Consider the following 12,861-nt stretch of genomic DNA (forward strand, 5'->3'; position numbering starts at 1 on the left):
GGCTAATCCCTAGCTGGGAGAAGAGAAGGTAGCTTAGGTGAACGACCAGAGGTTGTGTGACAAGACAGAGCAGCTGGAAAGCCAAAACAGGCACCTTTATCTCTGTACCACCAAGAAAGTGTTAGTTTTGTCCTTTAAGGTAGTGTCACCCCGAGTTACTAAAATGGTGACCCTTTGGTGCTAAAGGGCTTGTGAGTTCTGTGAAATTATATAGTATTTTCAAAGTAGTTACACTGTATTTTCCTAGCACTAAAGTATCTCAGTGCTTCTCTACCCTTGCAGTGGGGTTTGTGGGGAGGGAGCATTGATGTAATTTTGCTGGAGACAGGGGCTTTTGCCTTAGGAACTAAGAGTCCTGGGGCTTAAGGAACTGGTCAAACGCAGGACTCACTACCTGTCTCTTTCTCATGGTTTCTTGTTTCCCCTGCTGCTTGTGTTCAATTTCCTCTCTCTACTAGAGGTTTCTAAACTTCCTGGATTATGGCTTTGCATAGGTTTGGCTGGTCTTATCTCCAACTATGCTCCTCTAAAGATACAGGACAAGCCAAACTGTTTCTGCTACTATGTTTCCATGACTCAGACCTCTGCTCTAATCAGATGTGTAAGGGCATGGGGTGTTACCTTGCAACCAAGCAAGCAATCAGCACGGAGGCAGGCACCAGCTCAGTCCTGACACTGTCTACTGGAATACACCATGAGATTCCAGGCTAAAGCTCAGTTCCATGAGATTAGTTCCCCCCACCCCACCCCCGTTTAGATGCCAGTTTTAAACTCCTATGTTGTTAGGACTGTGCTTTTGATCGGCTGTAGGTCAGCATCAAACTTGACTAATGTGCTGTGGTGGCTTATAGAACCCAGAGTAACACTGGCACTCACTGTTTGAATTGTAAAAGGTATCATGGAGGATGCTGATATGAAGATGCACAGGACAAGGTAACTGGGGAGGAGCATTGGGCATCTAGCCCTCTCTTGGTCACCAGCCTTCAGTAATCTCTACATGTTGGGCTATCCAGAAACTCTAAAATTCAGTCCTTTTTGGTTGGAGTTTTAAGGGAAGCTTTATTATATAGCTTGGCCATTGGTGATCAGCTTAACTGTCAGCCCTCCCCACCTTTCACTCCACCAAGTTTGGGGATGGAGAATGAGAGTCGAGCATCCTGAAGCACCAATCCTGCCTTGGTATGATCTATGACGAATCCCCATCTTGAAGCTTGCTAGAAGCTGCCAGCCAATCAGTCATTTCACTACATTCAAAAGGCATTACTTTGAAGACTGCAGCACCTTAGGAGTTGTATACCAGGAAGCAGGGCTGGAGAAGAAACACATAATTCACAATATCATGGAACAGTCCATTTCTAAGCCTGTTGCTATGGGCCCATTCCTTTCTGTTTCCTATTACGACTTTTGAAAGACAGGAATCTGACTGGTTCCACTTAACTGTTTCCAACAGCTCATATGTCATAGATACTCTGGCTGCCTGTTGGTCAAGTGCCCACCTTAACACCAGTCAAAGATGGTTCCTATCACACAATAAATTCAGGGTTTACTGATGAGGTGATTTCTTTAAAAGAAGCAGAGACATTCTATGTCCAACGCATTTGGTGTGTTTGTTTGTTTTGTTTTTAATCTTCTGGAACTGAATTTCTTAATTGGCATTTTTGGGGGGTGGGGGAACTCCTTCTGATTTATACAATTATGCTATTCAGAAACTCTTTATTTAACTGTGTGTCCCAGCAATGCTACTCCCATCTGTGAGCCTGCTGGCACTGTTCCAAGAATCTATATTGGCTTCTACCCTCTCACGCTGAAATTTCAGCATGATTCTGGAAGGGAGGGAATCCTTGTATCCTGGCCTCTGAGCTTTGTCCAAGGTCTGGTGACTTCTTAACTGTGCCACCCCGGACAGCATCTTTCCTAGCGGTCCTTCAGTACCATACCAGAACTTGATACTCACATGCAAACCCTGTTCGAAGGCCCCTAATAGAGGCTTGTTGGCTTAGGGTCTTGAGAGGGTATAAGGAAGTTATTGAGAAACAGAAGAGGGGTTTCATGTTCGATTAGCATCAGTCTGGTGTGATCGTCCCATTGCACAGATAAGGAAGATAATTAGGTTGCAACCTTCAAAGGGTAGGGAGAAAAGCTGGCAATGAGCTTAGATCTGTCCGACACCCAGTCCTGTTCTGTTCATTGACTCTTAAGACTGGGTAGCTGAGAAGAAAGAAGATGTCCCAGCCCCACTCCTCCAAATGTCAAGTGTATCTGGCCAGGGTGTAAAGATGAGCGAACAGAGGCCACCAACGGACCAGATTCGCAGTGAGGGCACAGAAAGGTCATACATCTGTGGCAGCCAGATTCTGGCACAATAAAAAAGACAGGCTAAAGTGTCACTGACACACATTGTTTGGGGGCCATGAGCAGTCACAGAAGGCAAGGCACATATGACGTCTCTGAGGCAACTGTTCGGATTAAAAGATTAGTCTGGAGACAGGTGTCCCACAGGGTGGACTAGGAAAAGCTAAAGGTGATTTAGACATGCAACTCTAGATGACCTTTTTTAAAAATATTGACTTATTTATTCACTTTAAAGCTGGATTGAGCCCCCACCTCCTCGTGGTCCCCCTCACCCAGACCCTCCCCACATTCTCCCTTTCCTTTTTCCTCTGAGAAGGGCAGGCCCCTCTGGGTATCACTTCACCCTTGCACATCAAGACACTGCAGGACTAGGTGTATCCGCTCCCGCTGATGCCAGACAAAGTTGAGGGAATGTGATCCACAGGCTGGCAATAGATGTAGGGACAGCCCCTGCTCCAGTTGAAGGTGAAGCCGCACGTCTGCTACATATGTGTAGGTGTAGATCCAGCCTGTGTTTGCTCTTTGGTTGGTAGTTCATTCTAGGGGAGCCCCCAAGGGTCCAGGCCAGTTGACTCTGTAGGTCTTCCTGTGGAGTTCCTGCCCCCTCCAGGTCCCTCAATCCTTCTCCCAACTCTTCCGTAAGAGTCCTAAGCTTTGTCCAGTGTTTGGCTTTAGGTCTTTGCATGTTTCGGTAAGCTGCTGGGTAGAGCCTTCTGGAGGTTCTTTGAATCTCAGAGAACACTTCACCATTGGCTTCATACTCCCAAGCCTGTCCCAAGTCTTTTCAAGTTTCCTCTCCGAAACACTCAGGAGCTTGGAATCATTAATTTTCTGTGTTCAAAACAGACCTTTGCTCCACAGCGTCACCTTTGACTGAGCGAAATGCCGGTAATTGGAAGTGGTGGTGGTGCTTACCCTTAATCCCAGCACTCTTGGTTGGGGCAGGGGACAGAGACAGGTAGATCTTTGAGTTCAAGGACATCCTGGTCTACAGAGTGAGTTCCAGGACAGCCAGGGCTACATAATGAACCTCTGTCTTGAGAAAACAGCAACAACCAGAAATGGTGGTAATTTTTTTGTGATAAATCCTGCCAGAAGCTTCTAAAATTGTGATTGGGGGGAACATGTGGTGTGTGTGTGTGTGTGTGTGTGTGTGTGTGTGTGTGTGTGTGTGTGTGTGTGTACTGGTATATGTATACATGTGTCCAAGGTAGCCAGAGGTCATCTAGGGCTCTGTATTCCTAATACAATCCACCTTGTTTTCCTGATAGTCTCTCACTGGCAATAAGATTACCCAGCAGGCTGAGTTGAGGGCTAGTGAGCCTGTGGATCAGCCTGTTTCTGTTTCCCAGCACTGGGGTTACAAGCAAGAGCCCTGACTCCCCGCTTTCTTACATGGGATCTGGGGACCAAATTCAGGTCCTTCCAGTGCTTGCACAGGAGCACTTACCTACTGAGTCATCTCTCCAGGGCCGCGACATTGAGTTTTGATTTTTAAGAACAGAACTACTCTGAAGGGTAGCGAGTACTGAGAAGCCGAGCCTGTGGTCTAAATTTCCCCTGAAAGTCTTAACCACCGCTGCGATCTTGTATCTGTATCAATCACACCATTCCCATCCCCGCTCTCTGTTCCTGTGGCTCAAGTGTGAGAAGAGAGATGATTAAGATAAAGGAGAAGTTCCTAGGACTTTACCTTCTAGTTCTCCTTTTTCTTTCCCAGAGTAAAATGACCAGGGAATTGTAAGAAATACAGGCACTGGCTACACTACTTGAGGATTTGTGCAGGGATGAACAAAAATCAGCAAATTCAATTTTTTTTCCACACATTTGGCAGCATCTGTAGCTATTCATGTGGTTTGGGTTTGGCACACCAGGGACATGCACAGTACTGGCTTTGACGCATGTATTTCTGTCACCAGAGAATTAGTATGAAGTTTGGAGGGGAGTCCATCAGCCTTCTTGGTGAGAAGATGAAGGATTTTTGATCTTGAGCCCCCCGAGAAGGTCAGTAATTACGTAGCTGCAAAGCCAGTAAATCAAAACGGTGACAGACTCATGTGCCTTTTTGTCCTCGGCAAAATTTGGAGCCTTTCTTCCTTGTCACATTTTAATGAAGCCCAACTTAGAACTTTGACAAAGCCATGAGTGTTAAGGGAGATCTTTTGTGCACAAGTTAACCTCCATCTAATGAAACAGTAGTAACACCAGTAGACAAGTGTGAACTGGCTAGCCTTGGCGTGTCAGCCACTAGCCTCGGTGCTAGAAGCAAGCACTACAGAACCCTTTCAAATGAGTTCAATGGAAGTGATCACAAAACCCTGAGTGAAGCAGAGGTGAGTGGTTAAAATCGCCAACTCCATTCAAAGACTCCAAGGATACATGTTACCCAGAACTTCCTCAGCCCAGTTTTAAAAACCAACACCTAGCATCCCTAATGTGCAAAGCCCAGGCCATTAGACTCTACATACGTGAATTTATATAAAGGATACATGTCCAGCTACCATGTGGATGTCAATGCTTGACTAGTAAGTCAGAGAACTCCAGTGCTGCGTGTGCATGAGGACCTGTTGTTAGTGCCTTAGTCCTGACGAGCAGAGTAACCTGATGACACAGGTCACCATGTCTTCCTCTTGGCCCTGTCATAGCTAGACTTGGAGTTTTAGGTAGGAGTTGTAGAAAATAGTAATAGACAACAGAACAGATTTGGTCAGAGTAAACTCCCTGCATCGTTGGTGTATAACTAGTTCAAACCCAAGGGGGTCCGGGTGGAGTCTTGAGTATGCATTTGTAGGTCTTAGAACTTTAAAATCCATGGCAGACCAACCATTGTAGAACTAAGGGTTATTGGTGTTAGTAACTCCTTGGGGGGGCGTTGAGGGGGAGTAAACAGTATAGGAAGTTTGAGATTCTTGAACAAGGAAAGGAGGTCTGTGCCAATCCCACAGAAGGAAGAGCCCCCAGGGAGTGCAGCATTCTCTCACTAGGGTACTGAAGGGGTGAGGTTTATAGTACTCATGCTAACATACTCAGTGTTTTCATAACAAACGGGTATCTTTGAGCACAACAAAGATATGTCTCTTCCCCAGGGAACTTGTAAATTCCTATGTGGTGACTTGGTCAAGGGGCTGTAAAATCTCTGGTTACTCCCGGCTCAGAGAATTCCAGGTTATCTGCAAAACCTGAAATTGTTTGGGATGAAGCCAGGGTCCAGACTTTCTCGTTCTGACAGGAATAAGGCCTTCCAGGGAACAAAAGGATAATTGGGGACAGCAGTCAAGAATGAAAGCAATTGTTGAGGGATAGAACACTCTAGAAGCAGCAGCAGACAGAGGTGGACGGATAGATAGGGTTGGGAGGAGGAGAAGGCAAAGGTCTGTGTGGGAAAGGAGGAAACATGATTTTCATTACAGAAATACAGCTTTGTGGGGACTCAGGGCCCAAACCCTTTGTGGCCATCCACTAGGTTTTCAAAATTAAATATGGGCTGCGTAGTACCCACCAACAAGGCTTCCTCTGAATTGTTACTCAAATGTTGGCTCTTGTGAAAATACCACCATTTCCACTCATTTGGGGATGTGAAAGGTTTAGGATGGTGAACTCAAACACATTAGTCTGGGAACTATGACAGCTGTTGTGTGTAATGAGGGGACACAGGGGCACTCCAAGATGAGCTGTTGAGATCAGAATTGTCCTACCATGTGGAGAAATTACCTACATGCCTGCCACACTTACATAAGAACAAAAGGTACGATTTGGTGTTTCCTGATTGTCCTGGAAAGTTCGCTGGCTGTGGCACACACACTAAGGCGGTCTTCTCATCATCCTTGGGCCAGGTAAGGAACCAGAGGGGTTCTGTGGCTGCAAATATCTACTTTACTCACTGCTACACATCCGAGAAAAGAAAAGTCCTAACTTGGTCAACCAGCTCTCTCATCATCCCATAGCTTTTGTGACCTAAGACCAGTCAAAAGCCAGAACTTAGGCAAGGCACATCTCTTTACTGAGAGACATCCAGCCATTTAGCATAACATACTCCTTCTAGCCTAGGAACAACTTTGCTTCAAAATGATCAAGTGAAGACAACAGTAAATATGTATCTCACATAGTTTTGTAGGTCAGAAGTTGAGGGATGGCTGGCTTTCGAGTCAAGATTGCAAACTAAACTGGGACTGGAGGGTCGGCCCCCAGCATGGGGTATCCATGTGCTGTTCAGCATAGTGACTTGATACTGGCTATAGGGAGGAAGACTAGACACATGGAATCCTCTATGGGTCTGACTACTCCATAACATGGAATACCAAGAAAGGGTAAGACAGAAGCTTATATAATTTTTAGGTTATTGTCCCAGAAGTCGAAGTCTGGAGTTTTTCATATTGGTCACATGGTCAGTTCTATCTGGTGTTGTGAGAGAACTACCCACAGGTATGGATGTCAGGAGATAAAAGTCATTATTGACCATCCTGAAAGCTGTCTCCCACAAAGAGCTACAGTCTTTGCTAGGATGTATAAGTTTTTGTCAGTCACCGTACATGTTACAATTACTGTGATCTTACCATTTTGGCTTAAGTAGGGGATATCCCCATCAGCTCATGTGCTGGATGCTTGGTCCTTAGCTACTGCTGCTGTTTTTGGAAGTTCTGGAAATTTAAAAAAAAAAAATAGAACTCAGCTGTAGGAAGTAGGTCACTGGGAATGGGGTCCTTTGTCCCTGGTGTTGTCCAGTCTCTTTCTCTGTAGTGAAGAAAATCTTTTGTCATGCCCTTCTGCCATCATGGTGGAAGATGCATTCTCTCCAGATGCATGGGGCCAAGCAAATATGAAGTGATCACTTAGAAACTGTGAGCCCAAAAAAAAAAAAAAAAAAAAAAAAAAAAAAAAAAAAAAAAAAAATCATCTCTTATTTGCATCACAAACAGGCCAGAGCAGGAGTAGGGAATTCCACCAGATTCCCCAAGCACACTGAAATCTCCCATTTGCTGGGCTAGAGAAATAGCTCAGTAGTTAAGGGCACTGATTGCTCTTCCAGAGGTCCTGAGTTCAATTCCCAGCAACCACATGGTGGCTCACAACCATCTGTAATGAGATCTGATGCCTTCTTCTGGTGTGTCTGAAGACAGTGACAGTGCATTAATATACATAAAATAAGTAAATCTTTTTTTAAAAAGGTATCTCCTATCTGCATCACTTAGCTCTAGATCTGTTTGGTGAAGCCAAGTGGTATTTTACCACAAGGAGCTGAATGGAAGTATAGGCTCCGTGGTCAGAAGGGTCTGGTTTTCCTCCACTGAACTCCGCACACATACTATAGTGATGGCCTTTGTAATGAGGATGGAATGATCTTTCCTGCTGCTGTGGGATGCAGGGAGAAGGCTGGTTATGAGCATCAAAGATAGCAAAATATGCAAAGTGAGTACTTCTGTGTTCAGAGCGTGGTTTGTAGCCGTGAGATTCATTACACCACTGCATGCCTCAGCTCCTCAACCCGCTCTCGGAGGAGAACACAGGGGGCCTTCACTATCCACCTCATTTTAAGTGTACACTCAGAAAATGGGGGAATGTACCAACAGCTCCCAAGGTACTGATGTACCCGACTACCTCTGAGAAGTTCACGGGTGCTTCAGCTGTCCCTCTGAAATTATGCTACTGAAAATGTTGCATGGCATGAGAGAAGAGAAAGGCGCACACCATTTGCAACTGTAACATTGCTTGTGCTTTGTGTAGCTCGTTCGGGACAGCAATCCGGGGGTGGGCAACACATCACGGCCGTGTCTTGTAGAAGACAATTACTCAGAGCCCGTCATCCTCTTCAAAGACCACTTGGGGAGGTGTTCATTCCATCATTCATTTTGTTCTCTGAGAAGCCAGGCACATTCTTGTCGGATTTGATACCGCTGTGATTTGTTACAGTTCTAACATGAGCAAATGAACCATGGTTTTCTTGTAAACAGTGCTTTCGTGTATGTATGTATGTATGCATATGTATGCAGGGGAGAGAAGGGAGCGGATGATTGCTCCTCTTACACAGCCCCCACCAGTGTTCTCACTGGCATTAGAACAGGTGACAGACTAGATAAATAGAGCAAGAGACAAACCCCCAGATATACGGATCAGTGCACTTGCAAATCTGATGCCAGGGTCCCCGTAACAAGGCACATAGGATATTGCTCTCCCTCAGAGTCAAGCCGCCGCCATCCCATAATGCTATTCTCCTTGTCTGCCTGGAGTCGAGAGGCAGCACCACATGCTCCAACAGGCTCTTCTTTATCACATCCACACGCACCTCCCACCTCCACAGGGGCATCAGATGAGATGCAGAGACTTTGGACACACGCTGAAGCACGTGAGCCAAACTGTCCCAATGACCTCCACCTTCTGGAAACATGTTCTCTTTTTGGGCAAGGAGGCCAGGATGATTCTAGGGTGAAACTTGGTAACCCTGGATTGAGAAGTGAATGATTACCTTGTTCTACAGAAAGCAGAAGAGGAATTGAGGCAAGGAAACCGAGACTCTTCGTTCAGTCGCAGAAGCTCAGCTCTCTTCTTCCCTTTCCCTACGTGCTGCAGTCACAGCCTATGGCTGCAGCTCTGGGTTTAGATGATTTGCTGTGTCTAGTAGAAGACACTCAATTACTCAGCGCTCATTCTCTTCAAAGACTACATGGGGAGGTGTTCATCAACTAAAATATAGTAAAATTAACTTCTGGTATGTCACTTTGAGTTCTACACGTGTGTGGACTCATGCAACCAACAACACAAGCCGCGTGCCTGGCAGTTCTGACCACAAAACACCGTCAAGCTATCTCTCCCGGTCTCTTATAATCCAGCCTCGGAATGGTCTTGTCTTTTCTGGGAAGTTCCAGGAATAGGATCAAAGGGTGTGTATCTTCTAAGACAGCCTTTCTTTCCCTACTCTCAGGCCTCTGAGACACATACATGATTTTGTGTTTATCAGTAGCTAGCTCCTTTTAACTGTGGCGTAGTGCTCTACTGTTCTAATATGTGTTTAAGACAGCAGGTCTCACTATAGCACAGACCCCATGAGTACTAAGAAGGAATGGTGCATGGGTCACCAGGTGAAGTGGCTGAAGTTTGTTCTTCAAATTCATTGGCTATTTGTCATAGTTGTGTTGGAGGATGGAAGAAAACAAGTTGGTTTTGTTCAAGAGCGAAAGGCAGGCATGAAAGTAGAAGGCCCTGCACTCCAGGCTCCTCACACACCCCTCTAGTTAGCATTGGGTAGTTACCAACTCTACCCACAGGTGGCCAGTGTCTGTGTTTTAATGCCACTCTGTATAGTAATGGCTTTCTGCACAGGGTGATATTCCTCCCCCCATGTGATATATATATATATATATATATATATATATGTCTGAAGACACTATTGGCCATGTCTAAGGGATGCTCCTAGAACCTGGTGGGTAGAGACCAGGGATGTCTCTACAGGACCAACACACAGCTGGTCCCTCACAATAAAGATTCAGGTGGGCCCAGGTGATAGGATAAGCTAACCTATCAAAGGACACTTCACAGAGTGTCTTGTGTTGAACTTGAGGCCCTCTGCAGAAGATAAATAAGTAAATGATTGCCTTTCAGTAAAAAATCTATTTGCTTTAAAAATTTAAATGACGAGGGGGAAGAAGAGACAGAAAGATGAATACCCTGATTATTCAAATCTTAGGAATTGTCTAAGCCCTCTTTAGAACAGCTTGCATGTCCCTGATGCTCAGATGTTGCTCTCCAGAGCACTGTGGCTGCCTGCTCAGGGCAAGGACTCATTCTACTTCACTTGGTGGAGCCACAACAGATCCTTTCTTTCCTGATTTGCTCTTGGTCATGGTATTTTATCACATCAATGAAACCCTAACTAAGACATTCTCTATCAAACAAGAGAATGGGATGGTAGTGTGCAACCCCTGTGGTCTACACAGTGGGTTTGGGTGACTAAGAAGGCTGCACTCACTATCTTTTCGATGTAGCCTTGCCTCTCAGCCTCCCCAGCCCCTCTCTGCCAAATGCTCTTGGATAGGAGACTCACTGCACAGCTGTGCACCACTGTCTGAGGTCTTCAGCGTGTCTTCAGGGCTGCCGAGGTTACTTAAACTGAATAGCATTCCTGACACTCTGTTGTACGTGGTATAGAAACTGTGGTCCTATAATGAGACTCAGGGGTTCCAAATCAGTATCCGAGGAAAGATGGAGAGGGATTTTATCTTATCCCCCCCCCCCCACAACCCCAAGAAAAGTATCAGCAGATTCCTGAGACTTTTGGCTGCTAGGAACAGAGGTGTCTCTCCCACATGAAGAAACTCATGAAAAGGAACTTTACAGTGGTAATGGTGGTTTTCACTTTTATTCTTTGTGAAACTGCTGGTTGTCAGGAAAGCACTTCCACACGTTTGCAGGCATGGCGAGTTTCTCCAGTTCTGAGGCCAAGAGTGGAAATAGGAGAGCCATATGCTACAACATGCTGCTGTTGCTCCAGTGACAGCAGCTGCTGGAGCTGACCAGAGGGAGAGGTCAGGGGCTGTCTCTCCGTTGGTTGTTCCAGCCTTTTGTTGGGTTAGATGTGTAGTGTAACTGAGAGGAAAGCATGAAAGGGATTTTTGTTGTTATCACTAAACCACAATAATTGGTAGTGACAACGCTTCCAAAACCACTCTAGACAATTGTACTGTGGCCCCATGTGTTGTGGGCTTTTACTTGGGGGGATACAAGCAAATGTCTACTCATCCCAGACATGGGGAAGGATTATAAGGCTAGCTTGCTGAACTAATGAAATTGGAACTACATAAGGAAGGGTAAGGAGGAACCTATGGGAACATGGCCAGTTTACAGTTGGACACCACCAAAGACTTACATATGACAGATGCTCAGGGAAGAGATGGGGCCCACTTGAAAAGTCTTCTATGTTATTCATGAGCCTCTTGGAGATATATGCCAGTTCATTTCCTCTGTCAGGGAATATTAGTGTGCCTGGTTTTGTGTGAAATCACAGGGTTCACTCTAATTTTAAGATATCGGTGGGCATGACCAGAGGACAGCATTCTACAACACCCATGTCTTATTTTCCAGTGTGCTGTGAGAGACTGACATTCTGAAAAGAATAAGTGATTCCTGGTAGCAAAGTGGGGCCCAATAAGTCATAATTGGTATGGGAGTTCACTCTTTCCATTGTATATCGATATATATATCTCTATCTACCTACCTACCTACCTACCTATCTATCTATCTATCTATCTATCTATCTATCTATCTATCTATCATCTATCTACCTATCTACTATCTATCTTTCTATCTATTCACATCCTGCCAGAGTGTGATTGAATATCCTCAACTCTAAGAACAAGCCGGATCAGTTTAAAAATGATAATTCCTCACCACGAAATACAGTACTAATTCATTAAGTAGACTATTAATAAGGGAACAAGGAATCAGATATTCTGAGTTTGGGTGTGCTGAGCATCATGGGAACTGTGAGATGCCAGGCGCACCCCGGGGTGGAGCACTGAACCTGAGCATTGGATGTGGAAATGCCAAGCTAGCAGACACATTTTACTGCTTTTCATCTGCTCTGCTCTTGGTGTGCTTTCCAGGTAAAAGAAATGCTTGCTACATGTTCTTCGCTGAACAAATCAGGAAAACAAAAATGTACCACAGGTTGCAATAAAAATAAGGTTTGGCTATTCCTGCCTTAGTCCTCCTCTGAGAGGTGTAATTCATGTCAAAGGCTGCACATGATGCTGGGTCTGTGAGACAGTGTTGACAACAGCCTGGCAGCCCCAGGTGGCCTTGCTAACCTACCGTCTACAGCATGTGGCCCTGTGGCAGCTGGAGAGGAAGAGGAAAGACAGGACTGAAGCAGGCCATGCGTTTCTCATCATCCCAGTGAGCTGGCCTCTCTGCGATGAGTCAGGAGGATAAGAACGTGAGAAGGCAGAAACTGTCACAGTACAGCACCAGAGGAAAAGACATTATCAGAATGATGGGAAGACAGAGAGAAGGGAAAGATAAAGTAGAATTCAGGGACAGAAGGATTTAGAGACCTCATTCAAGTGACATGGGACAGAAAGCTGGTACGCTTGATCTGCTTTAAATTGCCTGTTCAACAAGATTTAGACCCACCACGGCGGAGAAAATTGGCACTGTGAGGGGAGCGGTGTACCGCCGTCTCCTTTGGATCCCACTCTCCACAGCTCTACAAGGTTCTGCACAGGATCCTTTCAGTGGCATTAGAAAGCTGGTAATGTGAAGGTCAGTTCGTACACTGGCACATTTGGAGGAGACATTTAAACGGCTGAGGCAGGAGGGTCCTGAATGAGAGGCCAGCATGGGCTACAGAGAAGGCTGATAGCTAATATGGGCTACACAGCAAGACCCCGCCTCAAAATAAATGAAAGGCAAGTAAATGCAGACCTGAATACTCTCTGTACATGTAAATTTTGCATCTCTGGGCTAAACCTATGGCCCACTGAGTTCACTGTGGGTTCCAGTCAGGTGGCAAAGGCCAGG

Source organism: Micromys minutus, assembly GCF_963924665.1.
Source record: "Micromys minutus genome assembly, chromosome: 11".
Taxonomy (NCBI): domain Eukaryota; kingdom Metazoa; phylum Chordata; class Mammalia; order Rodentia; family Muridae; genus Micromys; species Micromys minutus.